Source organism: Macrotis lagotis, chromosome 1 (assembly GCF_037893015.1).
Source record: "Macrotis lagotis isolate mMagLag1 chromosome 1, bilby.v1.9.chrom.fasta, whole genome shotgun sequence".
In the NCBI taxonomy this organism is placed as follows: domain Eukaryota; kingdom Metazoa; phylum Chordata; class Mammalia; order Peramelemorphia; family Peramelidae; genus Macrotis; species Macrotis lagotis.
Genome location: NC_133658.1, coordinates 703,462,867 through 703,488,908, shown reverse-complemented (window position 1 = coordinate 703,488,908; position 26,042 = coordinate 703,462,867). Strand labels below are relative to the sequence as shown.

At 32.0% G+C, this 26,042-nt stretch overlaps 1 protein-coding gene and 1 long non-coding RNA gene across 2 annotated transcripts in view; one reads left to right on the top strand and one right to left on the bottom strand.

Moving 5' to 3' along the window:
- Window positions 1-4,917, top strand: part of LOC141507830 (uncharacterized) — a 355,670-nt gene extending 350,753 nt beyond the window's left edge. Inside the window, exon 5 of the long non-coding RNA XR_012474279.1 lies at window positions 4,573-4,917. This is a non-coding gene — a long non-coding RNA (uncharacterized LOC141507830). The remainder of the gene's footprint in view (window positions 1-4,572) is intronic.
- KCNH7 (potassium voltage-gated channel subfamily H member 7) overlaps window positions 1-26,042 on the bottom strand; it is a 625,928-nt gene that overhangs the window by 436,670 nt on the left and 163,216 nt on the right. The gene's annotated exons all lie outside the window — the stretch shown is intronic.

Genomic DNA, 26,042 nt, shown 5'->3' with positions numbered 1-26,042 from the left:
TATCCTATGATTAGGTCACATTATCAAGTAGAAAGTTAATGTGCTTTCTCTGCAAGTTAATACCAATATAAAAAATTTCAGAGATCTACCCCAGATACTAGATTTAATCTTACTATCTATGGATTAAGAAAATATAAAATGACAATGACAAAAAGTTACTAAAAATTCATTTACATTTCAAAAGGAATATATTAGCCAGAATAGTCTCTCTACATGTTTGGAAACTAATAGAATGTATATGTATGAGATATCATTTTTTTAATCTACAGAAGGTTCTCTAGGTCCCTGCATATTTTGTTTGGTCTAAAAAAGACCAAAAAACCCAAATATGACTTTGTTTTTGCACTTTTAAAATAAGTTGTATTAATTATATTTGGTCTTTGAGTCATCTTTTTAAAATACAAAATACCCTTACTGTGTGTTTCACCATAACCCTTATAGGCTAACACTTTTGCTGGGATTAGTTAATAATTAGCTGAGAGAAAAAATGGTGAGAAAAAGGAGGGAGAATTTGTTAAGAGAAGACAAGTTTGAGAAGAAAAGAAGACAGAAGACCAAGCAAATGAACCTTTTATCCATCTCGAGTTTTTGCTTAGGACCATGTTGAGTTAAAAGAACTTATTCTTAATGTCATCATGCCCATGCAACAGTCCTTTTCACTGATGTGTTGGACAATTTCAAAGCAGGGGTTCATGTACAAAAGACTACCAGTGCATTATTAATCCAAGGAGAAATTTATATCTCAGTTCCTTCTTTCCTTATCCAAACTGTAGTTTTCTATTATACCTGATGTTATTACTTGAAACTGATGATTTCTGTATGCATAGAAAATATAAGGTTGAAATATATATATATATATATATATACTTTACTGTCATTACCAACTCCCATTGCCAGTATTTTGTTTTAAAATTTTTAATTTTTTTTTAGGATTTTACAAGAGAAATGGGGTTAAAGTGGCTTGCCCAAGGCCACATAGCTAAGTAATGATTAAGTGTCTGAGGTCGGATTTGAACTCAGGTACTCCTGACTCCAGGGCTGGTGTTCTATCCACTGCACCACCTAGCTGCCCCTAAAAATTTAAATGTCTTTTGAGAATTTTCCTTTTAAGAAGATCCACTGCTTTCTGGCTGTTGGAGTATTTGGGAAAATAGTGATCCTTTTCAGTAGCTTCTTTTTGAAGTTAACAAAATCTGTTTCTTAGTGATTGTGTCAGAGGTTTAAAAACTGTTGCTCTCAGTTTTTTTACTTAACATTTAAAAATCTGTTTCTTTTCTGAGTCTGTCAAAGACTTTTAGGAAAAAATGAAAAATTTGTTGCTCATTCAATTTGATTTTTTTTCCGGATGAACATGTTAAAACAAATCTGTTTTTCTCCCTTTAAAAACAGAGGTTTGGCTTATTAAAGTAGTTAAATATTGGTTGCTCTATTTAAGGTTTCCAAAATTGCTCTATAGAAACTGAAATGTCCTTGTAGCTTCCCTGTAGAGTAGTAACTTCATTATATAAATATACTGAACCAACAAGAACCTTGATAACCAAATCCTGTATTAATGAGGAATGACAAGCAATATTGTATTCAGTCTTGTATTAAGGACACTTGTCAGGACATAATAGTCAATAATGAAGAGAATTTTTAAAGCATGATACTCATGATTAGATGCAAATAAGTGGGACCCTATTACTTTCTTTGCAGGTAGAATATACATTTCATTATTTTACTCTCCTGCTTGACCTTTACATTGCTAATGACATGAATAATAAAGATGTAGATCAATGATTTACATATAGAATTAATTATCTGCATCAGAACCCTCAACCTGTAGCTATTTAGGAATGTATCAATTATCAAGTAACTTTAATAGTTCTAGATATTGAGGTTTTTCTCAAAAATGCTTAATGTTTCCCTGTACTCAATCCTAGTTTGAACATATTAAGACTAGCATGTTTCTTGTATTTTCTATTCCCCATCCCTTCCTCAAATGTTCAAATAAAATGGAGACTCATGAAAGTGGGGCTTAGAAGATTGATCCATCGGTTGAAAAAGATCTGAGAACCTTGATGGGCATAATGTTACAGATTAGTATGTCCTGACCCTATATAGCTTTTGGTTTCTTAATTTGGAGAATGTAAACTTAATTTTTTTCAATAACTGCATTTCAATATAATTAGTTTTCTTTACAATTTTACATATTTTATTTTATGCATCTATACAGTTTATTCTGAGGACTTTAAAGGTTTCACCAGACTTCCAAAAGGAAGATCCATGGCACACAAACATATTAAGAACCTTACCTACAGCAAACCTTCTAAAATGTTCTAACAATAGTATAGAAATGTTTTTCATAATTTCACATCTATAATGGATATTATAGTGCTTGTTTTCTCAATGAGTGGGGGAGATTGCTAGAGGGAGAGACAAAATTTGGAACACAAAATGTATATTAAAAATAAAGAAGAAAATATTCTTCCAAGTTAAATATTTTTTGCCTAACTTTGTAATTTCAACTTCATAAATATTTTTTTAATCAATTCAAACTACTTTTTATTGACAATGGAAAGGGACATGTAGGTTATAGGATGCTATATTCAGCCTTGAGTTAAGGATACTGTTCAGAACATAATAGTTCAACTAGTGGCAAGAGAGAATTTTTAAGACATCACACTCTTGATTTGATTGAAATAAGTGGGACCTTATAATTTCCTTCAGCTGATATAATATATATTTTGTCTTCTTACTTTCCTGTTTGCATTTTACATTGCAAATGACTGTACAAGAAAGCTGTTAGACACATATGGTCAACTTTTAGGACATTTCTAGCTCTATGTCAATGATGTCCTATCATTAAAGAATTCATGAAGGCCATCATTAAGGACATGAGTACACTGGACTTAGATGTGAGTTCAAATCTATCTTCAGATATTTAGTAGCTGTGAGGCCTTGTTACCTAAACTCTCTCTGCCTCAGTTTCTTCATTATAAAATGAGGATAATAATTAGCACCCACCTTACAGGATTGTTTTCAGGATAAAATTATTTTTGTATTATATTACTACAATTAGTACAACTTTCAAATACAAATATATAAAATTCTTTGCAAAAGTTTTATTATTATTATTATTATTATTATTATTATTATTATTATTAATATATTTGTTCTCAGAAAGAGAGGCAGAATGACAGGGTGATTAGAGAGCCAAGAAGAGACTAGAAGAAAATAAAGTCAGGAAGTTTTTAGAGTCTGGAAAAATCTGTATTCGAGTACTGCCTATAGCCCTTGCTAGTTATGTGACCCTGGTAAGTCATTTAGCTAATGTTGCTGTTCTTCAGTCATTCCAGTCATGTCTGACACTTCATGACCCTTTTTGGAGTTATCTTGGCAAAGAACTGGTGTGGTTTGCCATTTCCTTCTCCAGCTCATTTTTTTAAATGAGGAAAATAGGGTTAAGTGACTTGGCCAAGATCACATTAGCTAGTATGACAAGATTTTAGCTCAGGAAGATGTGTTCTTGCTGATTTCAGACACAGCACTCCATCCACTGTGCCACCTAGCTTCCCCATGCAAAGTAGGCACCTGAGATTCTTTAGTAGAGGAGGTTTCCTTACTAGGAGTACCTTATAGCCAAATAATAATTCTGATTGCATTTAAATAACTATCTTTAGAGCAGAAAAAGCTTTGGTTAGCTACAGCAAGAGTGAGGACTAGACAATCTGAGCCATGGTATCCATGAAACATTCAAAGAGCCAGAGAAATATATTCAGGACACTGTGAAGAAATTATAGGAAAGATTAAAAAAAAAACAAACCATGGACCAGATCACCTGCAATCAGAAGCAGAAAGGTCACCATTTGCACTGATATTGTGAATAGACTCCCAGATGAGATCTCAGACTCTTTCAAGTTTTAAAAAAATGTGTTAGGGACTGTCTCATTCATGAACTTGAAATCTTTAAAAAAAATAACACAAGACTAGTGAGAAATTTCAAATACCTCAATAGTTCACTGTATTGTCAGAAGTAAACAGTAATATGTTACTCAGGGTCTAGAGCTGATTTTCTCAAGTGATCAAAATGAAAGTTCTTGATATGAAAACTTCTCTTTTTCATATTAATGACTTCTTTTAACATTTCATTATTCATAAATAACTACAATCACATTGTACAAGGATGATGAGAGGAAAGCGTTGCAGAGCAGTTTTATTTTTCTTATTTATGTGACAATTTGAGAGACTTGGCAAGAGTGCACGTTGAATTTACTTCCTCTTTTAAGCTTCAAAGTGATTTGGACAGCCTAAAAAGAGAAAGAAACTTAACAGTTTAGACTTTGATGAAAGCTACTTAGGCTTAGAAAGAAAGTGGATAGAGGATGTAAGGGTAGATGGTGAAGTACATTAATAGAAATAGAATAATTGATGAGTTCATATATATATATATATACATAGGATAGAGTTCATATAATGATATGTTTATATATAATAATTCATATTTAATATAGTTCATATATATGACCATAAAATTATAAGTACCTTCTCCCCACAGAGGTATACATCTCTTTTTTCATTTTTTCATTATAGGAAAGATTAAAAATGGCTTCTTACCCTGGATTGGTGGCATATTTACTCTGGAAGATAAAGCAACATATTGCCTTCACTCTCATCTTGTGTTCTCAGAATAGCAATTTAGTCACTGTGTGAAGTATGTATAGAAGAAGAACAAATTGGAAGTGAGGATACTAATTACTATAGAATTGAACCAATACCCTAGATTTGATCTGATGAGAGCAGGAAATGCAAGTATCACTGCCCTTTCTTTATACTGTTGCTTCTTAGTATCATCACTTTTCTTTAAAATTTTGCTATTGCATCTTTTACAATTTCTGCATGAAACTTTTCTTGACACCTCAGCTTTCAGTGACTTATCTACCCTCAATATATACATATATATATGTATATATATATATATAATTTATACATACATATATTTGTACAAACATCTATAAGTACATGTCTTCATATTATATAGATTCCTTGAAGGAAGAATACCCTTCATTTCTGTCTTTATATCCTTAATGGTTAGCCTAGCACTTGGCATATAATAGATGCTTAATAAATGCTTATTTATAGATACTAGTAAATTATATGTAGTTCTCTGAGTGTGATCTTTTGAACTCTATTTTTAAAAAATTATATTATTATCATAGAATGAATTTTTATGCAGTATAAAAATCATGGATTCAGATTGTCATATGAAGAACTGATGATTTTGTTGCTGTTGTTCTCTATAAAGATAGATCTCAGTCTAATCATTATTAAATTAAAAATTTTTTTATTAAAAAATCTTGAACTCCAAATTATTTTCTTCCCTCTTATTCCTTCTGCATCAATTGGAATGGTAAGAAATGTGATATGAATTATATAAGTGAATCTTAATTCACTTATAATTCTGTATTAGAAATTTGATAGAAGAAGTAGAGTATGGTATAGAGGATGGTGAAATTAAAGTGAGCATTTTTGCTTAGCTCATCCAACATGCCATTTCCACAACAACATAGAAAACATACCAGATTGAGTTCTGATTAATAAATCTGACAAAAAATCAGAATTAGTCATTTTTTCAGATCAAGGAAATTTAAGGAGAGTGTTTTTTGGACACTTGGATAGGGTTGGCAGCAGATCTGGCAGCAGAAGCTAGTGGAAAACACTCACATGTCCATGGATAATAAAGGGGATAAGGTTAAACTTAAATCAGATCAGGAAATATTGAGGCAGAGAAATCCTCAGAGATTCACTGGGAATGGGAACAGGTACTAACTAGTTGCTATGCTCTTGGTTCCCACAGTTCCTGGGAGCTATTGCGAATGAGAGAGACTGGTTGAAAATGGAGTAAGAAATAAGTTTCAAAAGGTTAATTGTGTGGCACTATTCCCAGAGGTAGAATGGGGGAGTCAGTTCTAATGTTTAGCTTTAAATAGAAGCTTTCAGTGGACTTGTTAGGGCAAAAGATCAAGTAAAGGGGGAGCTAGCAGGTTATATGCTCTGAATCTGCAGAAATTCCCAGCTGGCTTTTAGTTACTGAGTCTGGCAGCAGTCTATTGAAACTCAATCATACCCAATCCAACAAACCTGAACCTGGGTCAGTTACTTGTAGTACTCTAATCATAAGCACAGTAACAGATTTCTCCCTGAATCACATCACTTCAAAAGTACTGAATACTTGAAGACTGTAGACTGACCTATAAAAAGAGTAGAACATAAAGGAAAAAAAACCCTAGAAGCTCAGATCATCACTAGTCCCCCAGGTCAAGAAGTAAACAAAGGCCAACTCTAACAAAAGGTCAAAGTCAAGAGATAGGCTGGAAGAATGAACAGACACACAATGGAGCCTGATCATAAAACAGTATTGTGGTGGCGGAGAAAGTTAGGACATAAACTTAGAAGAAAATGACTTGAAAATACTCACAAGCAAATCCTCAAAGGAAAACACAGAAAGGACACAAGCTTAATAAGAATACTTAGAAGTATTAAAGAAAGAGATAAAAAAAAGAGCAAAAAAAAATTTGAAAATCAAAAAGAATGATAGAGGAAAAAATGAGAAAAGAAATGAGAAGTATGGAAAAGGTATGAAAGAATTAAACATTTTGTTAAAAAACTATGACTGATGAAAATAACTCTTTAAAACCTAGAATTGACCAATGATAAAAGGACAAAGTATTATTATTGAGGAAAATGACTCCTTAAAATTAGAATTGGCAAAACAAAAGATAATAGAAACTTGAGATATCAATAAATCATAAAAATAAAATAAAAAAGGCTCCAAAGCCTTTTTCTTATGAGATCTCATCAGAAAAAAAACAACTGATTTAGAAAATAGATTTGAGAGATAATTTAAGAATTACTGAACTACTTGAAAAATCATTAAAATTAAAAGATCCTGTTATCTCAAAAAATTATAAAGGTAAATTGTCCAAATAGCTTAGAAGCAGAAAAAAAGTAGAAATTAAAAGAATCTATTGGTTTAACTCCTGAAAAGAACTCCAAAATGAAAACTACCATAGTAAAAACCCAGAGAAGGAAATACTTCAACTGACCTGAAAGAATGAATTCAAATATTGTGGACCTACAGTCAGGATCATAGAAGATTTAGTAGCTACCACTCTAAAGCAAAGGAATATGATATTTTTGGAAGAGAAAGAAGCTAGTACTACTATAGCCAAGAATAATCTATCCATCAAAACTGAGTATAATCCTAAAGGGGGGGAAAAGGGATTATATAGACTTTCAAGCATTCCTGACAGAAAGATTAATGCTAAATAGAAAATTGACCATTTAAACATAGGACTCAAGAAAAGCATAAAAGCAAAACATCAGAAAGACATTATAAGAAATTTAAAGTTAAACAAATTACCTTCTTACATAAGGGATGGATATATGTAAGGACAAAGAACTTTATCATTATCAGGGATCTAAGAGTCTAATTAGGCAGTGTGATTTAATTACACTGAGATGATTTCAAAAGAAGAAAGAAAGGGTAGAAAAGAGGCATGTGTTAGAAAAAGGGTAAAGAGGAAAAGAGAATGAGGAAAATTATTTCACATAAATGAGGCATGGAAGGAAAAAATTTACAATGGATGGGGAAGTGATGGGGAATAAAAATTGAACCATGTTATTGCTCAAGAAAGAAATTGAGTCAAGGAGGGTAAAATAAATATTCAGACAGAATTGGTATAGAAATTTATCTTATTGAACAAGGAAGTAGGAGATAAGAGTTAAGTGATAAGATCCATTAAGGGAAGCAGTAGTAAGAAGCAAAATAGACTCTTAGGAAGAAATCAGGGTAGAAAGGAGAAAGATGAATAAAAGAGAATAGGATAAAGGGGAAAATATAGTTAGTAATCATATCTATGAAAGTAAATGGGATAAGCTCATTCACAATATGGAAAAGGATAGCTGAATGAATTCAAAACCAGAATCTAACAATATGTTGTTTTCAGAAACACACTTGAAACATAAAGATACATAAAGAAACAAAGAATTAAAGTAAGAGAATGAGCCACAATCCCTTATGCTTTAGTTTAAGTAAAAAAAGCAATTGTGAAAATAATGATGTCAGGTGAAACAAAAGTAAAAATAAATTATTAAAAGAAATAAACTAGAAGCTACATTTAGCTAAAACAACGAATTAGTTTCAATATTGAGCATACATATTTAAATATATTAATTAGAATTAAGTGAAAAATTAACTTCAGTAAAGTTTTCAGGACAGAAGTCATCAGAATTTCTATTTATTATGAATAAAACCCACCAAGAAAAGATAGAAAGAGAAATTCAACTTAAAAATAACTACACTCAGTATGAAATCTTTGGGAATCTACTTGCCAACATACACAGGAAATGAATAAATTATAAAACAATTTTCATACAAATAAAGAAAATATAAATAATTTAAAATATATTAATTGCTTATGGATAGACTCAGGCAATATAATAAAAATGTCAGTACTCCCTAAATTGGTTTATTTAGTGCCAAACAATAAATACCAAAAATAATTTTTAGACCTAGAAAAAATAAGATTAAGAATATCAAGGAAATCAATGAAAAGAAAAGGAAAGAAGGGGGCCTAGCAATATTAGATCTGGGTTGTTGTTTGTCTTCCATTCTTGAAGAGGATTACAACATTAGGAAGATGAAGCCATGACAAATGAAGTGGATCTAAATAAAGTGAAGACTCATTTTCTCCTCTGGAGCCAGCTGGGTCCAGTGGCAAGATATAGTCATAGACTTTGATAAGATCTAAAACTTTACTATGAGCCTCCAATCATCAAAATAATTCAGCATTGTTTAAAGAATAGAGAGATTGATAAATGGAATAGATCAGATATACAATGTATAGAAGTAATTGAGCACAGTAACCTAGAGTCTGGCAAACCCAAAGATTCCAGATATTGCTGCAAGAATTTGCTGACAAAACTGGAAAGTAGACTGGAAGAAGTTGGACAAAAACAAATGTGTTACATTTTATATGAAGAGAAGGTCAAAATGTATATGAAATTAGACATAAAGGTTGATAAAATAAGCAATTTAACTTGTCAGAAAAAAGAAATGACTTGAGTTCTTAACCAATCAAGAAGTACAAGTATTCATAGAAAGCAAAATGCATAATTTTGATTAAATAAATTCTAAGAAATAAGTGCTTTTTTAAAAGTGCAGTTTAAAGAAAAACTGATGCAGACAGAAATTAAGTATCTTCTCAGGGTCACACAGCTATTATCTAAGTTTTGATTTGAATTCATGTCTTCTTGACTTTAGGTCCAGTCCTCTATCCACTGTACCTATTTGAATTTTGTCTTTGTATGGCCATAAATTGACAAATATATAGAATAGTACCTTGAAATAATATATTCTTAATATTTATGGAATGGAAATCAGATTGAATTTATGTTTGACTTCTCTATAGTATCTATTATTTTCCAATGGATATTTAGGCAACTATTAAAAAGTTACCTCTTTGCTATTACTTGATTGAATATTATTTCTTCATAGTGGAAAGAATGTTAAGGCAAGAAAGATTAATTCAAATTCACTAATTTTAACTAACAATACTAAGATCAGGAGAGAGATATTTATGCATTTTTCTTCTTTTCAGGCAAGCTTTATAAAAGGATTTTAGTGGCAAGGGCTATGCCATACACAGAGATCAAAGATACTGATGTCAAGGTGCTCAAAATAACTGTTTGAAGGTTACACCAAATGAATTTCATTGAATTTTGTGGAGAGTTCAGCACCTTCTCAATTGTATGAATAAATTTTTTCTCTTCATGTACGTAAAAAGTAAAAGAAATAGTGATAATATTGCTCAAATTGTAGCACAGAATTATAGAATCTTAGGGTCTGAAGGGATTTCAGGTGACTAAAGATATATCTTGTTTTGGATGGATCTTTTCTATATATACACAAAACCAATCATCTAATCTCTGCTTTAAAATCTCCAGTGAGAAAGAGCCACTTTAAGTAACCCTTTACACTTTTAGTTAGGAAAGTTTTCTTTATATTAAGTCCATATCCTCAGGTATCTGAAAGTTTCCATCATGCTTATTCCGACCTTCCCCTTCCCCCTCTGTCTGCTTTTCTTCTCAAATCTGACCACTACCAGTTACTTCAAACTATTCTCATGTTGCATAATTTCAAGAACATTTTCCATTTTGGTAAATTTCCTCTAGATGCTTGCCTGCTTATCAATTCAATTAATAAATGCAATATTTATACACAAACACTACGTACATAACCTGATCAGGGCAGCAAGATTTTTATCTACCCAGTCAGTACTGGAAATTTTATGTCTTTCAGCCTCAGATCATTTTGAATTCCAATATTTATCCCTGTTAAGTGTCATTTAACTAAATTTAGGTAAATTTCTAATTTGTCAAGATCCTTCTGAATTCTGATTATTTCATCCAGTATATAAGAAATACCTTTCTTTAGAATATCAGTAAATTTGATAACATTTATCTTTTGATTCAAGTCAATGATAAAATATAAATTAACTCAGGACTAAGCATAGCTTCCTGGGGGCACTCGACTTGGCAGTCTGTCAAGTTATTCCATCACTATGAACATCTTGACTCGGTACTCTAAATACGCAACATTCTGGAACCACTTTTGAATAGGAGAAAGTGATAGAGTGGATAATTCTGAGAAGGTAGCTAGGTGATTCAGTGGAGAGAGAAAAAAAGGCCTGAAGCCAGGAAGACTCATTTTCCTGAATTCAAATCTGAACTCAGACACTTTGTAGTTGTGTGAGCTTGGGTAATGCACTTGACCTCATTTTACCTTAGAGGTAGCTAGGTGGCTTGGGAAAAAGAAAGCCAAGTCTGGAGTCAGGAATATTTGACTTAAAATCAGACCTTAGACACTTAATAGCTGTGTGACCATGCATAAGTCATTTACCCTTTAGTTGCTTTAATCTAATGGAGTAGGGAATGTCAAATTATTATAATATCTGGGGTCATAGAGAGTCAGATAGACCTGAATGATTGAATAACAAGAAGGCACAGATCCCTGGGGCATCCAACTTGGCAGCCTACCAAATTAGTTTATCATTCTGGAGCCATTTTGAATAGGAGGAAGAAATTAGATTAGGTCACATTTGAGAAGTTCTCTGGCACTTTCCACAGTTCTATATTAAAAAGTATTACATACTTTTCTTTAATATCAATATTGTCTTTTTCTTAGTATTAGTGTAGTGTTAAAATTACTTGATGGCTTATAAAACCCAAGGCAAGATTTAAATCTTCTAATCCACTTCTAAGTAATAGAACACTACAATCTGAAAGAATAAAAATTAGGAATCTTCTGATGGGAAATGGAAATAAGTAACATGAAAGACTTTTAAAATGGTACTGGGGAGCAGCTAGGTGGCACAGTGGATAGAGCACTGGCCCTGGAGTTCAAATCCAATTTCAGATATTTAATAATTATCTATCTGTATGACCTTGGGAAAATCACTTAACCCCATTGCCTTGCAAAAAAAACTAAAAACAAAAAAGTGTCATGTGCATATTAAAAAAAGAAAGAAACTAGTACTGAATCCGTTTATATAGTTGGTTGATTGGTTCTTATCCTTCATTTATTGAAGAAGACTAAAATGATATTATTATGTTAGAGAGATGAGTTATAGTATGTACAATTGTAGCTGATCAGACCAATATGAACTCAGAATACTCTACCACAGATTGGGCACAAATAGTTCTTGTGAAGACCAGAGGCAGTTATTCTGAATTTATGTATTTCACAGTTCTTTTGACCTGCTTCAATTCTGTCTTGCTCAAAGAGTGCAGCACCCTCTCTAATGAGCAATCCTGTGCCAGGGTCTCCCATCCTGCATAATCCATTCCAAAATTCTTAAGAGAGTCCTTCGGGGTGTCTCCTTTTGGCTTCTTCTGATCCTCCTGTGAGCACATGCCCTGTGTGAGTTCTCCGACTGGCATTCTAACAACATGGCCAGCCCTTCATAGTTGTGTTCTCTGTAGTATTATTGGAATGCTTGGCAATTTAACTCAAGAAAGGACCTCAGTGTCTAGTGTCTTCTGCCAGGTGATCTTCAGAATCTTCTTAAGACAATTAAATGGAAGCAATTCATTTCCTGGCATGGCACTGGTAGACTGCCCAGGTTTCACAAGCATAGAGCAATGAAATCAGCACAATGGCTCTGTAGACCTTCAGTTTGGTTGTCAGTCTAATGCCTCTCATCTCCCACACTTTCTTTTGGAATCTCCCAAACACTGAGATAGCTCTGACAATGCTCATTTTCAACCTCATTATCAATATGTACTTCCCTGGAAAGGATACTGCCAAGCTAATTGAACTTGTCCACAGTATCTAAAACTTCTCTATTTGCTGTTATAAAATAAGAATAAATGATAGTAGATGGATACCAAAACGTCTAGGACTTTAAAAGAAGCAGAGGAATGTCTCTAGTGGTAGGTCAGCTCACCTATGAAGAATTTATGAAAAAAGATTTGGGTAAGAATAGTGGAGCAGGAGGAGTAGAAAAGTTGTAACCCACACATCAGTGAAAAGAGAATTTATAATGAAGAAACCATGGAGGTAAAAAATGATTAATGACAACAACATAGAAATAAGAAAACCCGACCATATGTAGATATATATAACTTTGACTACTAGAGTTTATAAACATTTTTAAAATCAAAAATCCACATCACAAAGGGAAGCACCACTAATATAAGAGATGAAAAAATCATAGTCTTTCTGTATTTTAGAGGACTACAAATTCTTTGTTAAACTTTTTTTACACTTCTGCTGAGAGACATATTTGAAATGGAGGTAGTAGGAAAGGAGGAAGGAGTAATTTAGAATGGAAAAGGGAAATTATTTTGCTATATTTTTTTTTTGCTCTGTTTTTGGTGGAATGATCTAGGGTGGCTTAAGTCATTTGATGGTTTGTTTACTTTTTGAAAACAATCTTGAGATGTTTCAGTAAGCTTCAGAGTCTCCCTAAATGACAGAAGTTACAATATTATTTTCCAGTTGAAGTCTTCTTTTTCTTCATAAACATGTCTAGTCTAAAAAGAGCAAACCTTATAAGTTCAATAACAGCTTTTTATAATTCTGTGATAATTGTATAAATTTTTCTTCTGGTTCTGCTCACTTTATTCTGCTTCAGTTCATATAAGTCTTCTCAGGTTTCCCCAATACTGACCTTTTTGATAATTATGTATGATACAATAATGTTATATTCTATTCACATAATATATTATTTTAAAAATACATATATGTATATCTATATATTACATTCATAAGGCTTACAGGGACTTTTGATTTGGTGGGCATTCACTAAGATATTAGTTCTTTGCCATCACAAAAAGAACTGCTATAAATACTTTTGTACATATAGTGACTTTTCCTCTTTCTTTGCCCTCTTTATGGTTTTGCTGGGACAAAGAGAAGGCATAATTTACTGACTTTTGGGATATAGCCCCAAAATGCTTTCTAAAATAGCCTAAATAATTCATAGCTCTATCAATAGGGCACTGATGTGCTTGTTTACAAATAGCCCCTTCAAGAGATGTCATTTTTCAATGTTTGTTATTTTTGTTAATTTAATGGGTATGAAGTAGAGCATCAGATTTTCTTTAATTCACGTTTCTCTAATTATTATTGATTTGGAACATGTTTTTATCTCATTGTTGATGTTTCTTTCTTTGAAAAGTACTTATTTATATTTATAGCAGCTCTTTTTGTAGTAACAAATAATTGGAAAATGAGGGATGTCCATTAAACTGGGGAATGAATGAGCAAATTATAGTATATGAATGAGATGGAGCTCTATTGTTCTGTAGAAAATCATGAGTGGGTAGACTTCAGAAAAACCCGAAAAGACTTGCATGAACTCATGCTGAGTAAAGTGAGGAGAACCGGAGATCATTGTCCTTAATAGCAATATTATATTGGTCCATCAACTATGGTATACTGAGCTTTTCTCAGCAATACATTTATCAAAGACAGTTCTAAAAACCTGTGATGAAAAATGCTCTGGAGCCTGAATGCAGACCAAAGTATGCTATTTTACTTTTCAAAAATTGGTTGTATATTTTTTCTTTTTCAAAAATTTTTCCCTTTTGTTTTGATTCTTCTTTACAATGTGACTAATATAGAAATATGTTTAATATTATTATACACATTAATATATATATCAGATTACTCACTATGTGGGGGGGAAAGAAGAGAGGGGGTGAGGGAGGGAGGGAGAAAAATGTGGAAATCAAATTGTTACAAAAATTGAATGTTGAACATTATCTTTACATGTAATTAGAAAAATTAAAATTAGAAAATGTAAACTTTTTGTTTATATTCCTTGATCATTTATTAATTGGTAAATATTTCTTATTCTTGTGAAATAAATCCTATTATATATATATATATATATATATATACTAGATTTTGAGACTTATTTCAATCAAACTTACTGCAAAGATTTTCCTTTTAGTTAATTATTTCCTTTATATTTTAAATACATTGATTTTATGTGTCCAAAAGGTTTTAAAATATTATGCATCAAAATTAGTATCTCCAATTATTTTATGCACTACCTTGCACATAAACTAGGAGACTCAACAAATAATTGTTGACTTAAAAAAAGCACAACAAGGAATTATCCATTACTATAGCATAAGAAAATTAATATATATATATATATATATATATATCAAGGTTAAATTATTAATCATTTAAATGAATAAAACAACAAATAAAAATTCATTTTTACTAAATTAATATAAAAAGTAACCCAATCTATAATGAATATATGATGAAGAGTAAAAATTAGTGTTATTTTCATTTATAAAATAGAAATTCTTTTTTTTAATTCATTCATGGGTGATTATTTCTTCAAAGAAAACTAGTAAATTATTTTCTATTCCCAATTATGCATTTAAAAACAATATTATTTTAAGCAATCCCCAGGGAAAGTTTCTACAGATCATGGTGTCCTAGGGTAAGAAAGAAACTAAAGGAATTGTTTTTCTCTATCCTTTGTCCTTAAGCAGGACCATATACTCTAATACATATATTTATCAAGAATTTTGAGGTTTGTAGAACACTTTTTTTTAACATCTTGTAATATAGACCCTCTCTTATTGCATATTTGAGGAATTGAGGCTCAGAGGTTTAAGAAACTTGTCTCTAGTCAGACAAGTAGCAAATGTCACAGAGGTTATTCAAAACCAAGCCATTTGTCTCTCAGTCCAGAAATGTTTCCACTATTATTCAAATGAAACCATTTCAGACAGGAGAATAGGTAGCCTGACATCTAACAATGAGAATTTCTCTTCACATTGCCATGCTTACTCCTCTCCATCTTTAATATTCAGTAAAGAAATTCTTTATATTTTATCTGCACCCCTTATGCTGCAAATTTAGTTTTCTTTCCTCTAGCTCTATCTTTAGGGTAAATGAGAAATAACTAATTGTTTGTCATCCTCCTAGCAAGAAATCTTCAGGGATACACTCTAGGTAAAATTATTAAATAGATGAAATTTGACTGCCAAATCCCTAACCTCATCATTCTTTTTTCCTGCTTTTCCTGGTTTTGTTAGAAAGCTCCTAGGACCCTGAGTAAAGTTTCCTCCATTCCTTTAACAAGGATTGCTTTAGGGAAAATAACTGAATTTCAGTCACTTTAAAGTATAAATGACTAGTAATGCCATAAAATACTATCCTTCTTAGAGGTAGTGACATTTTAAACTGACATTAAAATTCTAAACTGCAACAATGGTACCCTAACAGCAAAATTCCAGGCCCAAAGTAATGAATGGGGGGAGGTGGTATATGAAGGGATATGGGGCCTTCTAGACTTATGCAATATACTTAGTTGGCAATGCATAAAAATAACTGATCCAATATTATCTTATCTCTGAGTATTTTTATTTCAAGGCTAATTATCTCATTTTTTTTCAGAGTTTTCCTCTAAAAATCCCTATGCTCATCCTTCCTAAATGACTTGAAAGAAAGGGTGAATACTGGGTGAGTTTCCAGTGAAATCTCAAATTTGACAGATAAGAAGGAAAACTTAAACAGAAATGGAATAAATTAGAAAATGTCCTCAAGTCATATGGCCCTAGATTGTCCTCTGGGGATTTCCAAAGATGAGTAGCAAAAATGGCTTTGTTATTTGAATGTGAACTCTGTCAGGACAATTATGTTCTGTTGCAAGTTATATCAAATGTGAAGGCATGGTCTCATGTGGTCTTAGGAAACAAGGTATATCCAGAGAGGCACTGTGCCTTTCAACATGAAAAAGTTTACCATGCTAAACTGTGCTCATTAAAGGTCTTGAAAGGACAATGCATAAAAAATATAAGATAGTACTTGCTTAAGTGGCCTTCTCAAGTTATCAAATTGCATTTTTAAATAGAAATACTGCTAGTCAATAATGCCTATATGGATAGGCAATATTCCTATCCTCTCCCTTCTCAGAGAAAGCTATGTGTCAGAGGTAGAAATAACTTTCATGTGGATAAAATTCAATTATTCAATTAAATGAATAACTTGGAAATGCCTTTGAACAAAAACACTGGGGTAGGTATTGATGGAGATAAAAACTTCAATGGGGAAAATATCATTCCTCTTGGAATTTATAATTTAGTTTGAAAGTTATGATATAATTGTCCATGGTTAAAGGTAAGGTTAATATTGTCCTTTATTCTTGAAGAAGATCACAACATCATGGAGGTGATGCCATGACAAGTACGTGAACTGGCTTTGAGTGATGCGGTCCTGTGCAAAGTCAACAGACCCAGTTTCTCCTCCAGAGCCATCTGGGTCCAGTGGCCAGATATGAATCAGGACAAGTGGAGATGCATGCCCCTGGTCGCAAGGCAATCGGGGTTAAGTGACTTGCCCAAGGTCACATAGCTAGTAAGTGTCTCAAGTCACATTTGAACTCAGTTCCTCCTGTCTTGAGAGCCAGCGCTTTACTTACTACATCATCTAGCTGCCCCTTATAATATAACACAATAAAAATATCAGTATTTATATAGCATTTTAAGATTTAGAAAGTCCTTTACATGATATAAATGCATCTATATAATATTTATGTGTTATCTCATTTAATTCTCATGAGAACATTGAAAGATAGGTGCTATTATAAGCATTTTACTGATGAAGAATCTGAGTCTGAGAGTTAAAAATACTTGCCCTAGATCACAAAGAAAGATTCTGATCAAGATTTGAACTAAGTTCTTCCTCACTCTCAGTCTAGTGCTTTAGCTGTCTAGGTACCATTTATAGATATAATACAAAATAAAATAGACAAAGGCTAAGACAGATGAAACAAAAGTGCTTTTAAAGGTCTAAAACGGAATAATATCTGTTCTTAGAACATCAGGAAAGGACTGTTTATCTGGGTGGTTTTGAACTATGTCTTGAAGAATTTCAACATGGAGAAAGAGCTGGAGGGAGAGCTATTAAGAGGGCATCAAAGGCATAGGAAACACTATGTACAAATGTAGGAAGGTAGGTCTAATCAGCAAAATATTAAGTTTATCAAGGATTTTGATTTGAGATGGCTTGTATCATATATGTAACAGTTCTTTATTTGTTGGGTGTGAGTGTACCTATTTCTATTATTTTGCAATCCATCTTTTTTTGGTACAATAAGAACTTTGTAAATTATGATTTCTATACATTAAAAAGACTCTTGTTGAGTTAAAAGTCAACATAAAAATTAAACTTCCTAAATCCTTTACCACCTCAGATATTCAGTTCAAATAGACGGCCGCCAATGATGAAAATTAATGACATTTTCTTAAACTTGTCTAAGGCTAAGATAAGTGGACACAGAAGGTTTCTCATTTAGCAGAATATTCTCTTGTGACCCAACAGCCTATCTCTGTGGACACTGCACAGTAGAAATTTAGCAGAAGTATAAGCAAATTTGAGATGTGAAGTTTAGTTTAAATCGAGCACATTCCTGTTAAGGGTGTTTTCTTTTTGGCATTCTAATTTTGTCACATCAAGAACGTTCCAGCTGGAAGGATAGTCTAACAGTTGGTATGGGGTGTTTTAATTTAATTTTTAACTCTGATAGAAACAATTTTAGTTGTAGGTCTTTGCAAATTTGGATTTCATAAAGTTCATTGATGAGAAAAAGGTTTGACTGGCAACTTTACAGTTTTTCAACACTGTGATGTGGTATGCTTTTAATAGATGAATGTCAATTTAAAATGTCTAATTTATTTGATTTGGGTCTTGATGTTCATTCATAATGTAGTTAAATCTGCCTTATCTGCTGGATGATAATAATATGTTCATTAATTGGATAGTTTTCTTCAGTTCAGTTCAGTGAGTCTTAATGTGCATAATAGATAACATTGAGAAGACACATAAGAGTTGTGTCTATACTTAATTTTCAGCAGTATGCAGTAGTAATGGATAAACCTATTTATTGTTATGAGATTCATATAGAGGTGGTAGATCATATCAGAATGGTAAATTTTCTGATATATTTAGATACCATAAATATAACTTTAGTAATAAAGTATCATCTACTTCAAAGCTTTATTGTTAGGATCAAATGACGATTTATTTATAAAGTGTTAGTCCAGTATCTGCAACATAGGAGGGGATTAATAATTTCTTATTCACTTTCCCTGTTGATTCCCATAATAATAATTATTAGTATGGCAAGTCTTACAATTAAAGATATTTAGGAATTTCTCAAAGTTATTTTTAAACAAATATTCTCATGTTTTATATTATCATATATATATTATCATATTCCAGATGATTTAACTGATTCCTGATGAATTTGTTACCTTTTTTGCTTGCCTGATATGAATATATTATTGAGAGTGCACTGAGGTTTGCAGACTATTTCAACTAGTACAAATGCATACTATGCCAGAATTATTTTTTTCTAATTGGCTCATATTTATGGACATGATTATTTTGCAAAAAAAAGTATGAACTGTGATCAAAAATATAATCTCAGATTGATAACTGATTTCAAGTTCTAAGACTTTTAATTCACTTATTCTAGGCATAAATGTCAGTTCTGCCTAGGATATTTCATAAAAGACACGAGATGGTTGTTTTGTTTTTTTTTTTTTGCTCCTTGGTAAACTTATTCTCTCTCTCTATTTGTTCCCCACTTATTCTCTCTCTATTTGTTCTTGGTAAACTTATTCTCTATTTGTTCCCCACCCCTAACTTCTAAGGGAGAAAGGATGACTGAAGACAGTGTGATAAGGAAAAGACCTAGTATAACCATTAATTTACATTCAGGGTATTTTTCCCTTGACTCTTTGTTGTGTCTATAGGATATTTTGTCTGCTACCAGAGAGAGTAGCCATTAGCAATATAGACTCGGATTGATAGTTGGGTGAGAGCCTCATAATGATTGATTAAAAGCTCCAACAAGGCAGGAAACCTGGGCAAAGCTGGGATTCTATTTTCCTTTGCATGGAAATCTTTTTTTTCCCCTTTTTTCATCTCTTCTCCATTTTATTTTATTTTTTTACATTTCCTTTTAAAAATTGAACTGAGTTATACAATAGAATTTGTAGTTATATATTAAGCCACAATAGCTCTGCCAAGGGACATAGAAACTTCTTTAATTTTGACACTTCCTTTTTTTCTGAATCAAATGCAAATTTATTGTAGAAACTTTAAAAGGAGCTTATGAAACAAAAATTGTAATGCATTCACAAATTAATATTGTATTTCAAGTTACTTCAAGTCCATAGGAGAAAAAAATAAGCCGATTGCTTCTCTAATTGGTTCACTTTTTTCAGGTTGGACAATTAAAGCAAGTTTAATAAGAATAATGTCTTGTGATTTCTAGCACCTTTTTAAATTCTTTTCTTTTTTTTTTTGGCAGCTCTAATTAATCAAGTCTTACAACACTTCATCCCATAACCTCATTTCCCTTGAAGGAGATAAAGATCTTTATTTCTTGGGAAAACAATGCCCAATAAACAAGTGCCCTGTTTGATGTCACCTATCATTCCCCTGTTGGAGTCCCTATACTTGGATACCAAAGAATAGTTCTCTAACTATCAGCATCATCTCTTTCAAAGAGCTAGCAGAGATTTCTCTTATATTGTCATATAACCCTCACTATTACCTAATAGAACATTACATAAATATATTATTGCAAAGGAAAGCAATGCCTACTTATTTTGAATATCCATTATTCTTTCTAATGTTGGACTCTCACCCATTTCCTCTTATCAATTTGACACATGAGGCCGATCCAAATACTCTGAGTTATTTTTTTCATTTGTCAAATGGGGATAAAGATACTTCACCAGATGGTTGTGGGGATTTAAATGAGACAAAGGTTTAGACTTTTTTGGTGTACTTTAAAGGGTTATTCAATGTGTTTAATAATAATAATAATTATCATTGTTAGAATGGGAGCCCCAGGAGGAGTAGCTCTGACAATATTCCTCAATATCACTTTTAGGAGCCTTAATTGAAAAAAAAAATGTCAAAATGAAATGTTATCCCATGGGGCCTTTATCAAGCAGATGATTGCTGAGGTCTCTCATGAGATCAATAAGTGCTTTAGTGTTATGCATAAAGTAGATGCTCATTAATATTAATGCGGAGAACCAATGAAAACTTCAAATTAAAAAATATCTAAGATAACAGACTTACAATTGGAAGGGATCTAAGAGACCATCTAACATGAACTCCCCATTTTACAGTTAATGAAACTAAGACCCAGGGAGATTAAGTGACTTGCCCAATATCACACAGTTAGTATTAGAGTTGGGATCTGAACTAGAGGTTGCTGACTCCAGGCTATTTCATAGTATCCTTTCTACGTGGCCTTGCTGCTTCTTTATAGGTAATACAACAAGCAGGAAGTCAACTTGAACTGACCACCCCACCTAAACTCTGATAGATTATTTTAGAATATTGAACAGATTATCCTTGAATTGCTTTAAAATTGAGCTCATTAAAAAATAAATTAGTCTTACTTTTTAGAAGTAATTTTAGAAATGCTGTGACCAGGCAATTTTCGTTTAAAATTAAGGAGCAGAAATCATGGTCTACCCATATTTCATCTCCTTCAGAGCCTAGCACAGTGTTAAAAATCATAGAAAAAATGAAATGTTAAGTCAAAGACAAAGGAAAAGTAACAGAAATGTGTTGAATTGATGTAGCAGAAAAAGCATAGAATGAACATCCTGAAAATGGGGTTCAAAATGCTGCTCAACTATTTATAAGCTGAGTGGCTTTATATCTCTGTGCTTTAATCTCTTCATTTTAAAACAAAAGGATGGGGACAGAAGATAGCTAAGTTTTCTTCCAAAACTCCACAATATTAATGTAACATGTATACAGACATATATATATATATATATATATATATATATATATATGAATATGTACTTTTTGCTTATATTCTTATAACAAAACAACAAACAAATAAAAAATAAAAACAAAAACTCCTAAAGATAAATTTAAGAAGAGGAAGGGCATAATTGGTCCAGATTCAGCTATATAGCATGCTATTCAGTCCACAAACATTAAGTATTCAATGGTTTCTGCTCTCAATGACTTCACAATTTAATGGGGGAAACAAGAAGCATATTAGTGCCTACTATAAAAAGCTCATACTACAGACATATATCAATGAGTTTGTTATTTATAAAAAAAACCCAATAATTTGGAATAAATACTAGACAGATGGACTTGTCTTTTCTGTGCTTTTGGAGTGGTAATATATTCTATTTTTGAAGTGTTGGGAAGTCTGTTTTTATTCATCATGTAAATCTTGTTTTTCCCTTGGTTAGGAGGAAGGGAAGTTAAAATTATTGATCTGTAGGAGTATGAATAGCACAACCAAGAGTCTGCAGTCCAATTAAGATGTTTCTTAATTGGCTAAAACTGATGTTGTAACAGAAGAGTTCAGGTCAGTGTTTATGAGAGTTGGACCCAATTTAGCAGGTGATGTTGTGAGATAATACATGTCTTCTAAGGTCACTAGGGAGCTGGACACATTCCTAGTCTACAAAGTGACAAAGACCAAACTGTTTGGGGGAATTTATATGGGCAGAATAACTAAATATGTTTAAGTACTACCTAACTTGGAGCTAAATTAATTTTTCTTTATTATAACTTAATCGTATTATCTTACTTCCAAATTTGTAAAACATTTTCCCTTGTAAATAAATCCTAGATTTTGTGATTGATGCTGAGAATAGTAAGGAAACTGGGAGTAGAAGTTAAAATTTAGTATGTAGTTGTGCTGATAGTGGTAAAAATAATGGGAAGAAGGTAACTATCAATTAAGTTAGAGCTGTGGTCTGAACCAAGGATGCTTAGAAGACTTGGTATCTCAAGTTGGAGACTCAATAATCAAAGCAGGTTAAGAAGGTAATGAAAGCCAATGCTGTTACAGGCAAAACTGCCCCTTCTGGATGGAATCTAGAGAAATCCTGAAATCTCTAGGAAAATTTTGGTCATATAAGTAACATATAAGATGCATGACTTGATTATTTACTGACATATGTTCTTTAACACATTTAGTCACATATTTCCATTTAAAATCCCATGTGGAGTCCAATTTGGAGTAATGTAAAGTTCACCACCCATGAAAGTCTTATCTTCTGTTCCTAAATGGATCCATGAAAATATCAGTGTGAATATTCACTCTAATGATGCTAGTTAAATCCATTCTTATCAATCTTGCATTACTATTGCTTATGTCCTACTATAATTTCACGACTAAGGTGATGTTAACAACTTCTCCTGCTTTCTGGCATAGCAAAAATTAGAGTGGATTCTAAGGATTTGTCTACTGTTATTTTTGAACTTTCCATGTGAACTATCCTATGGTATAGGGATAAGCATTTCTTAAAACACATGAACAAGCAAAACACTAATATACTTTTCAAAAGGTATGCTCAGTGTCTTTGGAAAAAGGTTCCATCATAAGCCAATGTAATTAATTGTTCATGGGAGTTATTGAGTCAATAGCTAATACAGAACTGAAAATATCTTTCCTTTCTTCATGGAAACTCTTTCAAAATCATCTTAGGGGATCAGCAGTATATTCTTTATAAAATTTTATCACATGAGTAGCAAATTATAAAAAAATAGTAATTTTGACTTTGTCAGTGGAATTGAACACATAGAAGTTAAAGATGAAAGGACTGGTTTTTAAGTTTTTATATAAAATGCAGATTGTCCTATATTCTTGCTCCTATTTTATATATTGCATGCCCTCCTTGCTGAATATTTTCCTAAAGCAATAATCTAGATGTCATCTCTGTGCCTTTTGAATCAGTACAGATTTGAAACAAGGCTAATTTTTAGAACATTTTTTTCCAAAAAGGCTTCTATTGCCAGCATTTATCTATTGGTCTCTTGCTTTGCTAGAAAATATGAAAATATTCCCATGAATACAGTAGTTCTTAGACAGCATATCTTGAAAAAGTATAAATGGGATGAATTGGGGGCCTTTTGGGTGCCTGCTTAACACAATAAATTTTTTTTATTGTTGGTTAGTTGGTTAAAGTTACAACATATTGTCCTTTTCTACCTATATCCTATATTCTACCTATATACCTATATTTTCAGTTATAGAAAGAATCTGGTTCACATTATTTTCAGCCAGAAAAAGTTTTCTGAGTTTTTTCTATGCTCCTGAACCTCATAGGAACTTTTCATAAGATCCTAAAGTCATGCTTTCTTTCAATAGCCTATGTAACTTTAGGAGTTACAATGGGCAAAACTGAGTTTTTCAAAAACCTAGCAAATTCCTATTCCTATTAAAAAGGAATGTTCCACAGAGACTTTAGGTTCTGCAATGAAGAAAGTTTACACCAGCAATTTCTAAAGGAGAGAGAAGAAAAATAAGAAGGTAAAGGGACCAAAGTTATCCAGGTGCTCAAGAAAACAATAATACCCACCACACCCACAACAATAAAAGGTTTAAAATAATATAAATAATATAAAGACAAAAGATGCTTTATCCTTTTTCCTATAATCTGAACTCATTTTTCCTTGAATTTAGAATTGTTCTCAAGGAAATAGATTTCTTTTGATTAGGTAGATCAATGAATCAATATATCAATCAATAAGTACTTATGAAATACTATATCATAGATACTATTTTCAAGAGAGAAGTTCTAGTGGGTGGCTAGTTATTTTAGAGGCAGAATTTAAACTAGATTTTTCCTGATGCAGTTAAGTTAATCTACTCTACTACATGGTCTCTCATTTCAAAATTCAAAAGAAACTATACATTTTATTTTTATTAAAACATGCATGTTGTCACCACCTATTGCTTTCAAAAGCCAGAATAAAAGTGATTAAGCTAAAATTTAATTTTGTCTTTTTCTATCTGTTTTCTTTAGATGACATTTATATAGATATAGAGTTTTTTTAACAAGAAAAATGAACTATTTTTTAAACTTTTATAAGGTAACTACTATGTGCAAGGTATTGTGGTAAGCCTTAAGGATATTAAAATGAAATAGTCCTTGCCCTCAAGATACTAACATTCTGAGAGTGTGGCAGTGTATATCAAGTATAAAAATAATCAAATACAAAACAAATGCAGAATACTATCAAGGATGGGGGTGTTGCTAATTGCTAGGATGATCAGAAAAGACTTTGGGAACAGGTGAATTACTGAAGAAGACCAGAAATTCTAAAAGTTAGACATGAGTAGTAAGTATCTCCCAGAAATGGAGATCATGTAAGTAATGGCATGAGCAACTGTGGATAAATGAATAAGTACTGAGATACTGTAATGTCACACAAGGAAAATTGGGAGACCTAGGTTTAAAATCCTACTTCTCGTACTACCAGTGCAAACTTAGATAAATATTTAATCTCCCTGGGTCTGTTTCCTCATTTGAAAAGGATAAGAATGGAATAATTGGTCTTTCCTGGTCTCTCTTTCAGGTCTAAATCTATAATTCCATAATTCTATGTATACCTACCTACTTACTAATTGACAATGATCTTGGGATCATTGCTACACATCTTGGTAATACCTTTCTCATTTCCTTTAATATTCTTATATGTTTTCCTTTGGATGATGATTCTTAATCTTTTTTTTTCTTGTGCCTTGGGTCATTTGACTGTCTGGTGAAATCTATGGACCCTTTCCCAAATTATTTTTGAATCTATAAAATAGATAATACAATTAGAAGGAAATCAATTATTTTGCAATACAAAACAAAATAAAATTCTATTTGTGGGTCCAAGATTAAGAATTCATGCTTTATAGAGGATCAATGAAAATTATTCAATTGAGTCTACTCTGCAGTTTCTATCAGACACTTTAACCTTTATCTCTTTGTTTAGGGAACTTCCCTAAACAGGGAAAAAATGGTGTTTTTTATTAAGTGGAAAATTCATCAGCTACTAATAACTTTGATTTCTTCTTCTGAAAACTGCCTATTCATATCATCAAATGAGAAAAAAATTCTGATTTTTATAAATTTCTTTCCAGTTCCTATATATTTGAGAAATGAGAACTTTATCAAAGAAACTTATAAATATTTTTCTAGTATCCTATTTTCTTTCTAATTTTTGGCTGAATTAGTTTTGTGCAAAAGAGTTTTTAATTTCAGATCATCAAAATGATCTATTTTACTTCCCATAATTTTCTCTGTCTGTTGTCTGATCATAAGTGCTTCTCATATCCATAGTTTAACAGGTACATTTCCCCATGCTCCTTTAATTTATTTGTAATACTCTATTTCTAAACCATTTATTCATTTTGATCTTATTCTGATATGCATTGTGAAGTGTTGGTCTATGCCTAATTTCTTCCAAACAGCTTTCCAGTTTTCCCAGCAATTTCTGTCAAATTGCTATTTCTTATCCTAAAAGCTTGGATCTTGATTTTAAAAACCTCTAGATTACTCTGGTCCTTTACTACTGTGTATTGTGGGCCTAATCTATTCCCACTCATCAATCACTATTTCTTAGCCAGTAGCAGGCTGTTTGATGAAACCCTTTTTCTAATATAGTTTGAAATCTGACACTACTAGACCAC